This window comes from Emys orbicularis, chromosome 7 (genome assembly GCF_028017835.1).
Source record: "Emys orbicularis isolate rEmyOrb1 chromosome 7, rEmyOrb1.hap1, whole genome shotgun sequence".
NCBI lineage: Eukaryota > Metazoa > Chordata > Testudines > Emydidae > Emys > Emys orbicularis.
Window position 1 is genome coordinate 99,972,149 of NC_088689.1, and position 18,873 is coordinate 99,991,021.

Sequence of the window (18,873 nt, forward strand, 5' to 3'; positions counted from 1 at the left end):
TCGGAGTCAGGACTCCCGGCTTCCATTCCCAGCTCTGGAATGGGAGGGGAGGTTAGAGTGTGTTTGTGTTGGGGAAGTTGGGAGTCAGGAGTCCCGACTCTGAGGGAAGTGAAATGTAGTGGGCTAGGGCAGGGGAAGCTGAGAATCAGGACTCCTGGGTTCCCTTCGCTGTTTTCAAAACTGAACGAAGGAAATATCCTTTCTGACATGATGGTGTTAGACTGTGGAACTCACTGATACAGGATGGCATTGAGGCCACAACTTAGCAATATTCAAAGGGGAGCTGGACATCTCTATGGGTAACAGGAATATCAATAATACAACAAAGAGTTTTAGAAGGCATATAAACCTCATGCTTCGGGCCTTAAGCCAATCTGTGACTAGTGGAGCTGTGAGAAATTTTTCAACCGAAACTGTTTTGGGATGAAAAATGCAGATTTGGTGACACTACAATGGTTCATGATTTCATGTTGGTTTTGCTGAATTGTTCGTTTCAGGGGGGGAAATCCCAAAAAAGTCTAAATGTTTTGATTTTTTGATTTGAAACAACTTTGTTTAGAAATTTCCTTGAATTGTTTTTTATAAAAAATGCTAAAGTTTAAAAGCAATTTGCAATCAAAGCAAAATGTTTAGTTTGAAACCAATTTTTTACGTTTTGATTTGCTGAAAATTTTGAACCATTTCATTTTCAGCCAAAACGTGTTTTTTCCTTTGATTTTTCCAAGTTGCGAGTGAGCTGAAAAATCAATTTCCCCCCAACTTTAATGACAGTTCAAGATCAGGATGAGACTTAATGGTGGGGTGATAATTTCATATCTGCCCACTGCAGATTTCTTACACCTTCCTCTAAGGCATCTACTGCTGACCACTGTCAGAGAGACTACATGGACCTTGGCTGTGATCAGTCCAGCAGTTCCTATATTCTGCCACCATTTCTGTACATATTCTTACAGAATTCCCTTAAGAATTGCCACCACGTGACTGTCCTGCAGTACTGGGCCAATCCTCAACTATGTGGATTAACACGTGCTGAGGATCTGGCCCGAAAGTATTTGCTGAGCTCTTGGGTACCATATGTTGGATCCCAGCAGAGTGCAACACCGGGTTTTGAACTACATGGAGGAGCTACATAGAGTAATTGATTTGTGTCCCCCACCTTGCACAGCAGCAGGTCCCGTGGTATAAATTCCTGCTGTGATTTGGAGGTCAACATGCTGTTTGAAGAGGTTGATTCCCTGCATTAAGTGCAAAATTCAACCCCTATGGAGTTGTCACTGATGCCTGCATAGTACTTCTGGCATGATTAAAACAGTAAAAGAGATAGGGCGGAGTCTTCAAAAGTGCCTAAGCCCCCACTTTCAAAAATGATTGGGAGCCACATTTTCCAAGGTATTTAGGTGCCAAGAGATTCAGATAAGTGCCCAGTGGGATTTTCAGAAGTGCTCAGGTAGATGAGGCACTTAACTCTCATGGGAGTGGCTAAGTCACTGGTGAAAATGGAACATAGGCTCCTAAGGCACTTTGGCATTTTGAAAATTGTACCCATAGAACCTACAACAGTTGCTCATTTTTCTTTCCTTAACTGGCTTCCTTGGCTGGGTCTGACATGGTGGGTTTCAGAAGGATCTTCATTTGTTGTTCTTCATCTCTCAGATGCCTGGGTCTCAATGAAAAAGAATATCAGTAAATATTAACATTTATACAAGCATCAAGAGATGTACTTGGCTTAAAACATGCTTGGAGCTAATGGGGCCAGATCCCACCTGATGTAAATCAGCCATCGCTACACTGGAGTCAATGGGATCAGATTATCTATCTATCTATCCATCTATCTATCTATCCAAATGATTGGAGGATAGCTAATGTGACACCAATTTTTAAAAAGGGCTCCAGAGGTGACCCTGGCAACTACAGGCTGATACGCCTCACTTCAGTACCGGGCAAATTGGTTGAAACTATCGTAAAGAACAAAATTGTCAGACACATAGATGAACATAATTTGTTGGGAAATAGGCAACATGGTTTTTGTAAAAGGAAATCATGCCTCACCAATCTACTAGAATTCTTTGAGGGGTCAACAAGCATGCGGCCAAAGGAGATCCAGTGGATATAGTGTACTTAGATTTTCAGAAAGCCTTTGACAAGATCCCTCACCACAGGCTCTTAAGCAAAATAAGCAGTCATAGGATAAGAGAGAAGATTCTCTCATGGATTGGTAACTGGTTAAAACAGCAGTAGGCACTCTCACTGCCCGGGTCCTGGCCACTGGTCCGGGGGGGCTCTGCATTTTTATTTAATTTTAAATGAAGCTTCTTAAACATTTTAAAAACCTTATTTACTTTATGTACAACAATAGTTTAGTTATATATTATAGACTTCTAGAAAGAGACCTCCTAAAAGCATTAAAATGTATTATTGGCACACAAAACTTTAAATTAGAGTGAATAAATGAAGACTCGGCACACCACTTCTGAAAGGTTGCTGACTCCTGGGTTAAAAGGTAGGAAACAAAGGGTAAAAATAAATGGTCAGTTTTCAGAATGGAGAGAGGTAAATAGTGGGGTCCCCCAGGGGTCTGTTCTAGGACCAGTCCTATTTAACATATTCATAAACAATCTGGAAAAAGGGGTAAACAGTGAGGGGGCGAAATTTGCAGATGATACAAAACTACTCAAGATAGTTAAGTCCCAGGCATACTGCAAAGAGCTACAAAAGGATCTCACAAAACTGGGTGACTGGGCAACAAAATGGAAAATGAAATTTAATGTTGATAAATACAAAGTAATGCACATTGTAAAACATAATCCTAACTGTACATATACAAAGATAGGGTCTAAATTAGTTGTTACTCCTCAGGAAAGTGATCTTGGAGTCCTTGTGGATAGTTCTCTGAAATCATCCACTCAATGTGCAGTGGCATTCAAAAAAGCAAACAGAATGTTGGGAATCATCAAGAAAGGGATAGATAATAAGATAGAAAATATCATATTGCCTCTATATAAATCAATGGTATGCCCACACCTTGAATACTGCGTCCAGATGTGGTCACCCCATCTCAAAAAAGATATATTGGAATTGGAAAAAGTTCAGAAAAAGGCAACAAAAATGATTAGGGGTATAGAACGACTTCCGTATGAGGAGAGATTAATAAGACTGGGACTTGTCAGCTTGGAAAAGAGGCGACTAAGGGGGGATATGATAGAGGTCTAGAAAATCATGAGTGGTATAGAGAAAATAAATAAGGAATTGTTATTTACTCCTTCTCATAACACAAGAACAAGGGGCCACCAAATGAAATTAATGGGTAGCAGGTTTAAAACAAACACAAAAGTATTTTTTCACACAACACACTGTCAACTTCTGGAACGCCTTGCCAGAGGGTGTTGTGAAGGCCAATACTATAACAGGGTTCAAAAGGGAGCTAGATAGATTCATGGAAGATAGGTCCATCAATGGCTATTAGCGAGGATGGGCAGGAATGGTGTCCCTAGCCTGTGTTTGCCAGAAGCTGGGATTGGGTGACAGGGCATGGATCACTTGATAACCTGTCTGTTCATTCCCTTTGGGACACCTGCCATTGGCCACTGTCAGCGGACAGGATACTGGGCTTGATGGAACTTTGGTCTGACCCAGTATGGCCGTTCTTCTCTATCTATCTAATCATGCATATCATTTCTTGTTTGTGCTCTCTCTCTCTCAGTGGACCCATGTCTATATCACAAAGCCCCCACAAGGTGCGTTATGGCTACTGTTCTTGCCTCCCAATAGATTCTACTAACCGTGTCTCCACCTCCTCTATGGTCTCAGGCAATGGCACGTTGAGCGTCTCGGGCAGGAAGGTCGCTGCAATGCCGGAGATGATTGGGGCAGCTCCATAAATGATCAGTGGCAGGAAGGGAATGTATTCCTCCAACATTTTTACCAATGGGGCAATGATGCTGCCCAGACGCGCCATGGTGTTGCTCAAACCCATGCCGGTCTGCCTGTGAATTTGAAATCATAACAAACAGAGCTATTACCATAAGCCACAGTGATGAGAAAAATCTGGGCTAAGGAGCTCACAGGCAATAAGCCAAGCAGTACCTCTCAGCCAGGCCCTGTGGACTAGTAGAGTGACTTGGGAATCAGGACACCTGGGGTCTTTTCCTTGCTCTGCCACTGACCCACTGTGTAACCTTGGGCAAGTCGCTTCAATTCTCCGTTCATCTCTTTCTCCTTGCACCCTCAGTCTGTCTTGTCTATTATGATTGTGAAGAGCAGAGACTGCTGTCACTATGTATCTGGGCAGCACCTGGCACAATGAGGCCCCAATCTCAATTTGGGTGTGTGCAGTGCCTTATACAATGGGGGCCCTGATCTCACTCGGGATCTGTGGAGTGCCTGGTACAATGGGGACCTGATCTCAGTCAGGGTCTATGCAGCAGTTGGCACCATGGGGCTCTGGTGTGGTCTCTAGGTGCTAATTTAACAAATGGGATCTTTCCTGGGGGCAGGTTACCACACAAGTGCAGGGTTTCTTGCAGCTGGGACTGAGCTAGCTGGATCTTTGATCTGATGTGGCAATTCTTCGTTCCTAGAAGGGCAATTTTGGGTGGCTAGACTGAGACGCCTCAGAGGGCCCTCACTTTTCAGATGGCACATCCTCAGCATTTGCAGAGAATCAGGCCCAGTTGCGGTGTCCTAAGTGGGCATCCCCTGAGGTGCCCAAAATCACTAGTAGAGCTGGTCAGGAAATTGTTATCCTGTCCCATGATACATTTTGAGATTTCAAACATTTTTCCCATTCTGAATCAGGACGAACTATTGACATTTCAAAAAAGTTTGTGAATTCAACAGTATAAAAAAATCTTGGTTTGGGTCCCTCACATCATTTCATTTTGATTTTGACCATTATGAATTTGTACAAAAAAGGGTTGTTGTTTTTTAATACACATTCCAAAACACAAAGTTGTTTCCAAACAGAAAAAACTGAATTTTTCGTTTTGGAAATGTAATTTCCGACCTCCCTCCCCCACATCCCCCCCCCCCATTTTTTCTAACCAACCCTTTCCTGTGAGAAGCTTTGGCTTTGATGAAATAGCTTTTTCCGTCAGAAAAATACATTTTGATGAAAAATTCCCGCCCAACTCTAATCACTAGTCACTTGGCTCTGGTCTTTTGCTGTTCCACGGGGCTACATGTGAAGTTTGAGCTGCACCCTCTGAGTTTTTTCTACATACCTAATCACTGTGGGGTACAGCTCACTCGTGTAGAGGCTGACACAGTTAAAGGAGGCAGCAAGACAGCCTTTTCCAACGATAGCCAGAACGGTGCGCAGGGACTTCAGATCTTGGGAGAAGCACACAATGGAGGAGGGTTAAGCACGTGGAAAAAGGCTGAAATGCTCAAGAAGGGTTAGGAGGCAATGGGATGTATCCCCAGCCACTGGTGCCGATGGGGCCAGATCCCCAGCTGGTGTAAATCAGCATAGCTGCACTGGAGTCAATGGAGCCAAATCCCCAGCTGCTCCATTGAAGCCAAAAGGGGCAAGAAATCAATGAAGCTGGGCTAATTGACACCAGCTGAGGATCTGTGCCTCAGTTTGCCATCTAGAAATAAGAGTGATAGTCCTTTCTGTGTTGTGTCTATTTAGATTGTGAGTTCTTTGGGGCAGGGCCTGTCTCTCCCTTTAGGTCTGTGCAGTGCTTGGCACAATGGGGCCCTGATGTCATCTGGGGTCTGTGCAGCACCTCGCCCAATGATCAAATACTAATAACCATCTACCCAGCTTGGTTTGTGAAACTGTGTCTGTCACCCCACCCAGACAGCGGCTCATCCACTTCGCAACCATCTTGCAACAGGCCAGCCTGGATCAGGCTGAACATGTCTCTCAGGTTGCTTCATGGGGAAGTGCCATGGCAACTGGAGTCGTAAACACGTGTCAGCTGCTTCAATCCCTGGCAGCAGCAGGTGGTTCTGTACCCTGCAGTACCTCAGCCACAGAACACAGCTGTGACGTATCGGTGGGCTTGAGCCCCATTAGCCCTTATTGATCAGCTCTCCTGGCTCTTCTCCCTCCCCTGCAGCTGACCATATCAGCCAGGCTTTGGACCTTTGGTAGGACAAAGGCTTGAACACTTCCGGATCGAACCCTGAAAATCCAGGACACCAAGTAACCACCTTGTGGGACAAAGATGTTGGCTAGGATAGAGAGTCCAGCCAGGATGAGGGTCAAGGCCTGTGTGAACCGGCGCCCGATGGAGCTGAGTGTGAGGACTGAGATGAACTTCGCTGGGAAATCAACAGCTCCAAATACCAGCTGGATCAAGAAGATATTGACACCAAAATTCTGCAGGTCCATGGCCAACCCATAATAGGCAATGCTGGTGGAGAACCTGGGATGAAGCAGACAGGTATTGATGCATAGAGAGTCCTTATCATTGAGTTTATTTGTTACAAGCATGTTCCCTTTCAGCAATAGGCCCTGGAAATGTGTTTAGTGGTTGGAGTCAGGACCCCTGGGTTCTCTTCACTGCTTTGGGTGGCAGTGTAGTCTAGTGGGTAGACTGCACTGTGTTCTGTTCATGGCTCTGGGAGGGGATTAGGGTCTAGTGAGTTAGACTGGGGAGCAGCTGGGAGCCAGGACTCCTGGGTTCTATTTACAGCTTTGGAAGAAGAGTGGGGCCTAGTGGTTAGAGCAAGAGGGTGACTTTGCGCTGTTGTTAACTCTCAGAGAGGAATGGGGGCCAATAGCTGGAACAGGACACACTAGGCACCAAGGATTCCTGGGTTCTTTTCCCAGCTCTGCACATGGAATGTGTCCTAGGACTAGGAATAGGTGACTATAGGAGCCAGGACTCCTGGGTCCTATTCCTGCTTCTGGGTAGAAGTGACTCCTGATGGTGGGATTTACCGAAGTCTAGCTATAACATACTGAATTGTGATCTAGTGGGATATTCAATCAAGGTGAAATTGACTGTCCGGTCAATTGAAATTGACTGTCACTGACATGCCATTGGATGAAGTGGAGCGTCAATGGGGCTTAGAGCTGAGCAAAATTTTTCATCTTAAACTTTTTTCAGCACAAAATGCAGGCTCAATGACATCAAAATGTTTAGGGAATTCATGTCCTTTTTGCTGAATTGTTTCAGATAAAAAAAAAAAAAGCCCCACAAAACAAAAACAAAACAAAATATAAATGTTTTCAGTTTTGGTTCAAAATGAATGTTTGTCTCAAACATTTCTTTAATTTTATTTTAAAAAATCTTAAAATAATTAAAATCAAAACAAAATTTCACTTGATTTTTTTTCAACTTTTTGATTAGTCAAAAATTAAGAAAAAAATGGTTTTCTGTTCAACCCAAAATGATTTTTTGTACTGATTTTTCGGAATTGCCTGCGGGTCAGAAAATCCATTATTTGCCCCATTTCTCAGCAAATTGTCGTGTCTGGTTTACTTGCTGCAGACTGCTTCATATCATAGTCTCAGTTTCCTCTTTGTGCAAGCACAAGAGCCGACTAACCATACAAAGCAGAGGCAGAAGGAGATCTGGCGTACAACAGGGGTCCGCACCAGGTTGATGAAGGTATAGCTGTTCTTTGCAGCGGCTGTTTCTTTCTGCATGTTGGATCTCAAAACCTGGGGGGAGAAGAGAATTCTGGGTAACGGCATGGGGCCTCCATGGTGGGAAAGGCCTGGAAACAGAGCTGGGGAATGGGAGAGAATGAGATTCTGGATCATCCAGTGGTGCCAAAATTCTAGTTTCAGAGGAGGCCTCAGTCTAGACAAAATAATGTGTACGTGTAGGAAGGGAGGGAGGGATGGATGGATGGATAGATAGAAGGGTGTGCATGGGGATGGATGGATAGTTGGATGGATAGAAGCATTTGTATGGGGATGGATGGATAGAGAGTGTGTGTGGGGATGAAAGATAGATGGAGATGAATAGAGAGATTATGTGTATGAGTATATGTTTATAAAAGATAGGTGTTTATTTCTAGAGATGGATACATAGATGGCTGGATAGGTGGTTATGTATGTACGACTATAGGTAGAGAGATTGATAGAAGATACCTTGTACGTATGGGAATCCCATTGTACGAGAAAGAAGTCAGACCATGGTGAGAATATCATTGCTCAGGGAACACTAAAGCCAGTTGCGCCACTGGTGTACATGTGCAGAGTCCCCATGACATGAGTGCAACCACACTGATTTATATCTGCTTGTCTCGCGTGCCTATATCGGCCGCTGGAGTTGGTGGGAGCTCTCAGCCTCTCTGAGATCCAGTCTTACCTCTATATTGAGTTTGTCTCCTTCTTCCTGTTTATCCTGGCCACACTCTGGAGCTGCTTCACTGCCTCGTCGGGTCTGCTGGCTATCACCAGCCAGTGGGCGGACTCCGCGAACCACCTGGGAAGCAGAAGATATGAAAATACAACTGCACAGAACACGTGCATTGCACTTGTAGAACTGCGATCAGCCCCACTGGAGCACGGTGCTGCTCTTCTACACTAAAGGCAGTGCCCAAAGCCAGTGCTGGGCACAAGCAGTGACAGAGGCAGCAGGGAGCATGTTGTGGAATAGCCTTAGTGGAACCTGCATTCTCTGGTCTATCTCCTCCCCCCTGCTACCTGCAGCCCCCTGGTGACAGCCAAGTGTTACTGCAACCTGAAGCTCCATTCCCGCCAGGAGACTGCCCAGTGGCAGCAGGTGGTATTGCACCTTGCCACGCATCAGGAAGGAAGGATGGTGATAGGGTGATAGCCAAGACTTGACTTCAACTCCCTGCTCCCCTGCAGACTTCTTGTGTGACCGTTGCAAGTCACTTAATTTGTCTCTGTGTCTGAATCCCCTCATCTGTACAATAGGGTAATAGCACTGCTGTCCCTCAGAAGGGTGTTGTGGTTACAGCTGGTCGGCACTTTTCTGCTGAAATATTTGTCCATTGAAAAATGCGGGTTTGTTCAAACTGAAACTGTTTGCAAGGAAAGGTCGGTTTCAATGAATCTCTTGATTTAAAAAAAAAAAGGACGTTTCAAAATTTGTCCTTTGTCAAAATTAAAAGTTTCAACAATTTTGTTTCAAAAATTTTGATCATTTACAGTTTAAAAAAAAAAAAAAAAAGGGTAAAAAAGAAACAAGCTCCAGATCAAAAAGAAAAATTTCAAAATTATCAAAAGGAAACATTTCAACTGACCCAACCGGAATATTTTTTCAGATTATCAATTCACAAAAGTTTTCCTGGGTTTGACTTTTGGCCAGGTTCAGGATGGGAAAACTTTTCAAAGTCTCAAAGACTCTCATGTTTGTTGCCAGCCAGCTCTAGCTGTGACAATAAATATATTAAACACTGTGATGTGCCTAGATACTATGGTGATGGGTGCCAGATAAATACCCATGATAGGTCAGTTCCTCATATTACCCAGCAGTGACATTATGGGTGGAGTAGAGCCCGCTTTGCTTTCACTGGAAATTTTTCACAATATTTTAAATTTTTCTCAACAAAACAAAAGTTTTCATTTTGTTTCCATTTTGGGGTTTGTTTTTTATTTCCTCTTTTTTTTTCCCCTTTTGCTTTCATTTTTCCACTGGAAAATGGGGGGAAAGTAGAAAAAAATGGCTCCAAAACACTGAAAAAATTGACAAATTTAGAAAGAAATGGTTATTTTTCAGCAACCCCCCACCCAAAAAATCCTGAAAACTAAAATAAAATGTTTGCTTTCGTTGCAAATTTTTGAAGGAATTTGGGGGGGGGGGAGCCATTTTTCATAGAAAACAAATTTAAGACATCAAATTTTCAACTCTCTCTATTCATACGTTATCCTCTGAGTCTTGCCATTTCCCTGGTTTGCTGAAACAATTCCAGGTATGAAACTCCACAGCTTTCATAGTTCTTTGTTCATTATTTGCATTACCGTAATGCCCTGAAGGCCCAGTCAGGGGGCAGAACCCCATTGTCCCAGGCGCTGAACAAAAAGACAGTCGCTGCCCCAAACAGCTTATAATCTAAGGACAAGACAAGCAACAACAGGTGGATACAGAGAGAAGAGCACAAGGAAACAGTGAGACAATATTGTTCAGCACGACAGGCAATGGTCTCTGCACACCAGCAGCCTAACCGTCGTCAGGTTTTTTTGTAAGCCACACAGCAAAGGAGAGTTTGAAGAAGGATTTGAAGAAGGACAATGAGGTACCTTTGCTGATGTTTACAGGGGAACTCCTCCCAGGTATGAGGGGCAGCATGATAGAATGAACAAAGGTGCTTGTTTGAAAATTTAGCAAGCGGGCAATGGAGGCAGGCATCCTGGGCCAATCGGAGTTGGGAGTCGGCATTGTGCTAGTGAATGACAGATGGGATAGGTATGGTGCAGTAGGGCGTGAACGGCTTTGAAAGTGAAGATGAGTAGTTTATGTATGATGTGATGAAGAACGGCGAGCCAGTGGAGAGCTGCAAAGAGAGAGGTGACATGGACAAAGCGATGAGACAGGGAAATGATCTTTGCAGGAGTGTTTTGAATGGATGTAAGGCCTTGGCTACACTTGCAGATGTACAGCGCTGTGAGTTAAACCTGACTTCGTACAGCTGAATAGGGAAAGCGCTGCAGTCTGTCCACACTGACAGCTGCCCAGCGCACTGTCCTGGCCACATTTGCAGCATTTGTTGCGCCATTGGGAGCGGTGCATTATGGACAGCTATCCCACAGAGCACCTCTTTCCATTCTGGCGCCATGGGTTGTGGGAAGGGGGCGTGGGTGCGGGGCATTCTGGGTCCTGTCCCAACACCCCGTGATGCATCACTTCACATCCCAGAAATCCCTTTGTTTCCGTCCACCTTTGGTGCCATCTTTCAACGGTTTCTGTGCAGCGCGATCTGTCTGCGGGAAATGGAGTCCGAACTGCCGAGGCGTATGCTGACTTATCTCGCCAGCACGTCACTTTTGGCTGTCGAACTATTCCTTAAGATCCAAAGTGACAGTGAGAGTGAGGAGTCCGACGATGCTATCGAGCCGCGTAACGCGTACGACACGAAATTGCTTGTGGCATTCACGGACATGCTCAGCACCGTGGAACGCCGCTTTTGGGCTCGGGAAACAAGCACCGAGTGGTGGGATCACATCGTCATGGAAGTCTGGGATGACGAGCAGTGGCTGCAGAACTTTCGGATGAGAAAAGCCACCTTCATGGGACTGTGTGAGGAGCTCGCCCCCACCCTGCGGCGCAAGGACACGAGATTGAGAGCTGCCCTGCCAGTGGAGAAGCAGGTGGCTATTGCAATCTGGAAGCTGGCAACTCCAGACAGCTACCGGTCGGTCGCAAACCAGTTTGGAGTGGGAAAGTCGACCGTTGGAATCGTGTTGATGCAAGTTTGCAGGGCCATTAATCGCATCCTACTCAGAAGAACCGTGACTCTGGGTAACGTGCAGGACATAGTGGATGGCTTTGCACAAATGGGGTTCCCTAACGGTGGAGCGGCGATAGATGGGACGCACATTCCTATTCTGGCACCACCCCACCTAGGATCCGAGTACGTTAATCGGAAGGGGTATTTCTCTATGGTTCTCCAGGCGCTTGTGGATCACCGTGGGCGTTTCATTGACATTAACACAGGCTGGCCCGGAAAGGTGCATGACGCACGCATCTTTCAGAACACTTGGCTGTTCAGGAAGATGCAGGCCGGGACTTTTTTCCCAGACCAGAAGATCATGGTAGGGGAAGTTGAAATGCCCATTGTAATCCTTGGAGATCCCGCTTACCCGTTAATGCCGTGGCTCCTGAAACCCTACACAGGGAGCCTTGACAGCAGCAAGGAACGGTTCAACTACAGGCTGAGCCGGTGCCGAATGACTGTGGAGTGTGCCTTTGGCCGTTTAAAGGCCCGCTGGCGATCTCTGTATGGGAAGCTGGACTTGGCCAAAAACAGCATCCCTGCGGTTATATCCACGTGCTGTGCCCTCCATAATATTTGTGAAGGGAAGGGTGAAAGCTTCACTCAGGCATGGACCTCCAAGGTTCAACACCCGGAGGCTGAATTTGCACAGCCGGAGAGCAGGGCTATTACAGGGGCCCAGCCCGGGGCTACAAGGATTAGGGATGCCTTGAGGGAGCAATTTGAGGCTGAAAACCAGCAGTGATATCTGGTGCCCTGCACGGGAGTGAAGTGCAGTAGTTCCAATCTTTAGGAATCAGTGTTTGCTAAGCAGACAAGCAGACTTGCAGTGCCTGTTTATTTCCTGGGCTAAGGAGTCTTTTACTTTATGCAATAATAAAGAATGTTTTCAAAGCCAAAAAATCCATTTATTGAAAAGAAACAAGGGGGTGGAGTGGGGAACGGTGAAATCACAAATTCGCGTATGTCCTGTCTGGTGTGCTGTGCAGTGAGTGTTGCACTTCAGGATAGCTATACTGCATGGTGATGGGGGTTGAGTGCAGAGGGTAAGAGTCGTGGTTTTCAGGGCTGCGTGGTGAAGATACTGGTGTTGGATGCAGCTGGAGGCGTGAAGAACACGGAAGTTGGGGAAAGTGGGTTGGAGGTGACAGTGGGGCACAACGGAAAGAATTTTGGGACAAGGGCTGGGGGAGGGGTGGCGTTTGCGTTTGCGGTACTGCTCCTTCTGCATGGCTACGAGCTCCTGGATAGCCTCTGCTTGGCGCTCCAGGATGCTTATGAGCCGATCCGTTCTTTGCTGCCGGTGCTCCGTGCTTTGCCGCCAGTGCACTGCGTTTTCCTGGCGGATCCTGCTTTCTCTCTCCCTCCAGTTCTGTGCTTTCTCATTCTCTTTAATAGATTGCCGCATCACTTCTTGCAGCATGTCTTCTTTGCTTTTTCGTGGTCTCTTCCTGAGTCTTTGCAGTCTCTGAACAGGTGATAAGAGGGACGGCTGAGGTCTCAAGGTTGATGCAGCTGTATAGGCAAAATGCAACATTTAACAGAGGCAGCATTGTTTATACCAGACAGAATAATGATTTTCCCCGCACTTAAGGAGTAGAAAACACACAGGGTCTACACAATAGCATAATTTTCCCATCCGAAACAGAGCACATATATCCCACGGGAGCCTCAAAATAGTGAGTAAGGGGGACTGATTGTTTCAGGGCTGCACAGTCCTCTGGGTTTCTGTGCCTTGGGGAGAGCCAACAACTTCAGGGGGGTACCTACACTGAACACAGTCCCAACATTTTCCACAGCAGTTCGTCCTGGACGATATCTCGCTGCTGAGGGTGACCTGGGAAGCAAGGGAGGGACTTCTACTGCAATGCGGCTTCCGCCCTGGCCCATATGCAGCTTGCCTGTGTGCAGCAATGGTCCCCCCGCCCCTCGCGGCACAGTGGCGCGGACACGTTAGCCTGGCTGGGACAAGGACCATGGTGGCTCTCCCGATAAACCTGCGCAAGCGCATTGCACACGTTCTGGATGAGACATTCGAGGAGATTACCGAGGCCAATTACCGCAATGTGATAAACCACATCAATGCACTATTCCGCATCTAGGCATGCATGCCTAACCCTCCTCTCCCAAAGAGCCCGCACCGAAAAAATTCCTTCCTGAAAAAAACCTCGCTTACCGGGAACGTGCTCCTCTGTTTGTCCTCCACCAAGTACCGGCCGCTGCGACTGGCTACCTTCCTCCTGGCTTGAGAAGAGCTCCTGGCTGCATGGCTCCAGGGATTCCGGGGTGTCTCCATCCGGTCCACCACCCTCACTCCCGTTTTCCTCCTCCTCCTTCTCCTCCTCCTCCTCCTCCCCCCCCCCCACCGGCTCTGAAGTGTCCATGGTGGTGCTCAGAGTGGAGGTGGGGTTAACTCCAAGTATCGCATCCAGCTCTTTGTAGAATCGGCAGGTGGCGGGGGTAGCACCCGAGCGGCCGTTTGCATCGCGGGCTTTGCAGTAGGCACTCCGCAGCTCCTTCACTTTAATCCTGCACTGCAGGGCGTCCCGGTCATGGCCCCTTTCCATCATGTCCTTTGATACCTTCCCGAAGGTATCGTAATTCCTACGGCTGGAGCGCAGCTGGGACTGTACAGCTTCCTCCCCCCAAATACTGATGAGGTCCAGCAACTCGCCATTGCTCCATGCTGGGGCTCGCTTGGTGCGTGGAGGCATGGTCACCTGGAAAGATTCGCTGATAGCACTCCACGCCACGCCGGGCTGAGCAAACAGGAAGGGGATTTTTAAAATTCCCGAGGAATGGAAAACCTTTCCTATGAAAGGAGACTCGAGGAGCTCGGTTTGTTTAGCCTAACCAAAAGAAGGCTGAGGGGGGATATGATTGCTCTCTTTAAATATATCAAAGGGATTAATACCAAGGAGGGAGAGGAATTATTTCAGCTCAGTAGTAATGTGGACACGAGAACGAATGGATATAAACTGGCCGTGGGGAAGTTTAGGCTTGAAATTAGAAGAAGGTTTCTAACCGTCAGAGGGGTGAAATTTTGGAACAGCCTTCCGAGGGAAACGGTGGGGGCGAAAGACCTTTCTGGCTTCAAGATTAGGCTTGATAAATTTATGGAGGGAATGGTTTGAAGGGATAACGTGATTTTAGTCAATTAGGCATTAACGTGCCATCGCGGGTAAAATGAGGGTCCGGCTGTAGAATCTTGCCTGTATGCTCGGGGTTCTGCTGATCGCCATATTTGGGGTCGGGAAGGAATTTTCCTCCAGGGTAGATTGGCAGAGGCCCTGGAGGTTTTTCGCCTTCCTCCGCAGCATAGGGCAGGGGTCGCAGGCTGGAAGATTCTGTTGTGGGTGGGTCAGCTTTTGTGGCCTGCGTCATGCGGGAGGTCAGACTAGATGACCATATTGGTCCCTTCTGACCTTAAAGTCTATGAGTCTATGAGTCTATAATGTAAAGGGTGGGTCACATGGTTGGTTACCTGAGGCCAGGGCAGTAGAGTTTGAACTGATGACCAGAGTGGCTAGAACAGGCATTGTGGGATACTGCCGAATACTTCTGGAGGCCAGTCACAGCGCATTGGGCAGCCACACTGGCGCCGCAGCGCTGCAGCAGCAGTGCAATACACGCTATTCCTCTCGGGGACGTGGAGTACATGCAGTGCTGCAACCACGGAGATACAGCGCTGCAAATGCCTTGCCAGTGTGGACGGGGAGTAAGTTACAGCGCTGGGGGCAGCTTTACAGCGCTGTAACTCACAAGTGTAGCCAAGGCCTAAGTGGAGCAAGATTGCATTTGCCAAGGCCGGAGAAGAGCATATTGCAGTAATTGAGATGCAAGATTTTGAGAACCAGGATAAGAGATTTGTTTATTCTATTTGCTTAAAGTTTGTCTCGTTCCTGCATCCAGTGAGAAAAGCAGGATGGAAGGGGAATGGATCAGAAATGGAATCCTGGTAGGAGTAGATGAAGCAGATGAAATAGGGCAAAGACACCACAAGCTGCAGCCAGCGCCAATTGGGGATGGCGTAAGCCACCCGAGCCAGAATGAACTGCCCGATTGTGTAGCAGTATCCATACATGGTGCCCACAACGGCCCGTGTGCAGGTAGGTGTCCATTCCACAGCTGGGGAGAGATACACACAAAGGGAAAATAATCTCTCTGTCCTTGGGCTGATGACCTCCAGTGGTGAGAACAAGCATGAGCGGAGGCAGCAGGAACATGTACAAACAGCCTTCCCCTGGCTCTTTGAGGCTGAGATGAAATAGCTCCCCAGAACCTGCATTCCCCGATCCATGCCTCCTTCCCCTGCTAGTTGCATCCCACCTAGTGGTAGTAGGTAGTTCTGCACCCTGCTGGAGGCACTCCATCCCCCCTCGCCATGGCAGCAGCCAGTACTGCGCCCTGCAGCAACTCCAGCCCCCTGGTGGCAGCAAGCAGTACTGTATCCTGGAGGGTTGCAAACACTCCAGAAGACCCCCCCCCCCCCCCCCCAATGGTAGCAGGCTGTACTGTACCCTGCAGGATTGCAGCAGCTCTAACATCCCACAATGGCACACTTATGCACCCTGAAGTACATCAGCCACAATACACAGCTGTTATGTAATTGAATAAGCTGAATCCCATTAGCCTCTGATACCTAGCTGCCCCTGGGTCCTTCAGTTCCTAGAGGTCCCTGTATACATTGTATAGTGCAAGGGACTTTATAGTAATGAGGAGGGCATTCTGTAGCTCCTGGCTGATGCACATGGCCTGTACCTGTTCTGTAGAAGATGTATTGTGGAATGTCTGTTCTGTTGTGAATCATCGTCATCTGATGACGGCACTCCACTCTAAATAGCTTCCCTTCCATTCTTGGGGACTGTAGGGGTTCGGCCGGGGCTCATCCCCCTCCAGGGCGGCTGGGAACCAGGCCGCCTCACTACTTAGGTCCGGGAATTAGCCTGGCTGTGCGGCAAACAGTCAGCACCTCAGGCCCTCAGGCAGGGGTCAGCAAACAGTTCAATCAGGCACAGGCCCTGGGTCAGGGCGGGGCAACAAACAGTCAGTGGCTCAGGCCCTCAGGCAGGGGCTGAGCAGACAAATAAGTTTCGGAGGCCCAGGTCCTGGCTCCGAAGGCCCTGGGAGAGGGGGAGACTGCCACCCACACGTTGGGTGGCAGGAGGGACGCAGGCCCACCCACTCCACTGCGTCCCAGCCCGGGGCCCTAGCAGCGGCAGAAGACCCGTTGCTGCGTCAGTTGGGATCCTGACCGCAACACACTGACATTGGCTCTGGGTGTGCTGCAACCAGACTAGGGTCGGCTGCCCCCGGGCTACTTCCTATCTCCCCCTCTAGAGGTACCTGCGTCTGGACAGAGTCTTCCAAGGAGTCAAGAACCATGGGCTCCTCTGGGTACCCGGCGGGCGGTAGGCTTGGCAGCTCCTCTGGGTAACTTGCCACAGGCGAGTTTACCAGCTTCTCCAAGGGCTGGTCAGCGTCTGGCCAGTCCTCGGGTCGGCCGCAAACTGCAGGAATCTCCCAACTGGGAGCTAGGCCACAGGCGTCTGGCTTCTCCGGTGGCCGGGCCTCTAGTGAGCTCTGGCATTGGGCTTTTGTACTTCCTGTCCTGCGCCCTGACCTCTAGGGGGTGGGCGCAAGCTCCACTGGCTTCGCCCACTTTGGCGTCCAGAGGGGCTCGTCCCACTCTGGGACGGCTGGGAACCAGGCCGCCTCACTACAGGGACCTGCATGCTATTGGAAGCTGCCCTGTTTTGTGGCATCTCCTGTGCTCTGGCACTGCAAAAGCACACGGAGGTGGGATTGTTCCAGAGAACTCAGTTCTCGTTTAGGCACCACATTTTCAGAAGAGGACACAGCCAGATTTCGAGGTGCAAAATACCTCCTAAATAACGTGCTCAGGTCTTTGTCAGCTGTAGCAATCAGTGTCCCAAAGGGAGCTGCTGAGTGCTTTGGTAAATCCAGGTTGGAATGGTAGCAAGGACTTTTGGAAAATCTAGCACCCAATTTTCGTGCTGAGACCTTGGACATCCCACCCATGTGGTGTGTGCTTCTGGTCTCTCCATGCTCCCACCATAGAGTAATTTATCAGAAGCGGGAACAAGGCACTTCTGTCCATCCCCAGTAACCAGCTCAGCTTGTGTCTGGGATGTCAGGCGCCGGACACGCTTACACAGAGAGACACCGTTCATCACAATGCCTGAGAAGGCCATTCCGGTCAGGAAGCGGAAGATGCAGTAGCAAGTGAAGCTGGGCGAGAAGGCAGTGCTGGTGCCCATGACAGCCATCTGCAAGTAGCACCAGATCAAGAGAGACCTGCGGCCAAACCTGAGCCAAAAAGAACCAAGAACAGGTGAGGGAAACCCAGGATACTGAGGCAAGTGTGTTCAGAGTAGGAGTTAAACCTGGTGCAAGGAAGTATTGGTGCCATTGACTGGCATGGCTTCCTGGCTTGGGGAAGGGGCAAAGAGGCAGGAGGCCCCAGTTCTAAAACCAGCTCTATGGCACGTGACAAAAGGTTATTGATGAAAATACTTCATATCAGCTGTGCTGTAGCTGCTAATGATGAGGCTTGCAGGCAGGGCTGGCTCCAGGCATCAGCGAAGGAAGCAGGTGCTTGGGGCGGCCAATGGAAAGGGGCGGCACATCCGGCTCTTCGGTGGCAATTCGGCAACAGGTCCCTCAGTCCCTCTCTTCCTCTTTGAGCTGCCGCCGAAGTGCCGCCGAAGAGGAAGAGAGGGAGCGAAGAACCCGCCGCCGAATTGCCGCTGAAGAATGAAGCGGTGCGATTGAGCTGCGGCCGAAGGGACGCCGATTGGCTTTACCTTTTTTTTTTTTCCTGCTTCGCCGCTTGGGGCGGCAAAAAAGCTGGAGCCAGCCCTGTTCAGACTCTCTCTTTTTTGGACTTAATCCATGCAAAACAAAGTAAAATTTTAACCAAGTGACCTGCTTAAGGCCTTATATAATCTTCCAAGGGATATATAAACCCCTACCTGCTTTTCTAGAGGGTAAAATGCAAGGATCAACGTGGAATTAAGCTTGGCAAAACCATTCCCTTATGGGTCTACAGTTCATAGAAAAGGTGTGTGGAGTATTCCCGCAGCTGACAGGAAACTAGGAATGGTTGCATGGGAATTTTTGCAACAAAGGAGAAGCAACGTGGTAGCACACTCAGTTATTTAGGGAGAATATAACTCAACGCCTCTTCTTTGGAAACTACACCCTCAAGAATCCATGGACACTATTTGCCAACAGCTGACTTTTTGTAAGAAGTACTGCGCTTTATGGCTGTCTTTGAAGTTGTGAAGTGGAATACAAGATGGATTCAAATTAATGTCTTTCTGTGTAGATATTTTCATCACACAACGTTTAATTTTTACAAGTAATCGACCTATTCAGGTAACGTCGGTTATTCGAGCCCCATCGTTTTTGCTTAACCCAGACGGTTAGTGCTGAATCTTTCAACCCAGCACCATGAGTTTTGCCGAACTCTTAGACCACATC

At 48.0% G+C, this 18,873-nt stretch overlaps 1 pseudogene; it reads right to left on the bottom strand.

Moving 5' to 3' along the window:
• Positions 1-1,578: 1,578 nt before the first annotated feature.
• Positions 1,579-17,909, bottom strand: LOC135881583 (solute carrier family 22 member 6-A-like; annotated as a pseudogene).
• Positions 17,910-18,873: the final 964 nt, after the last annotated feature.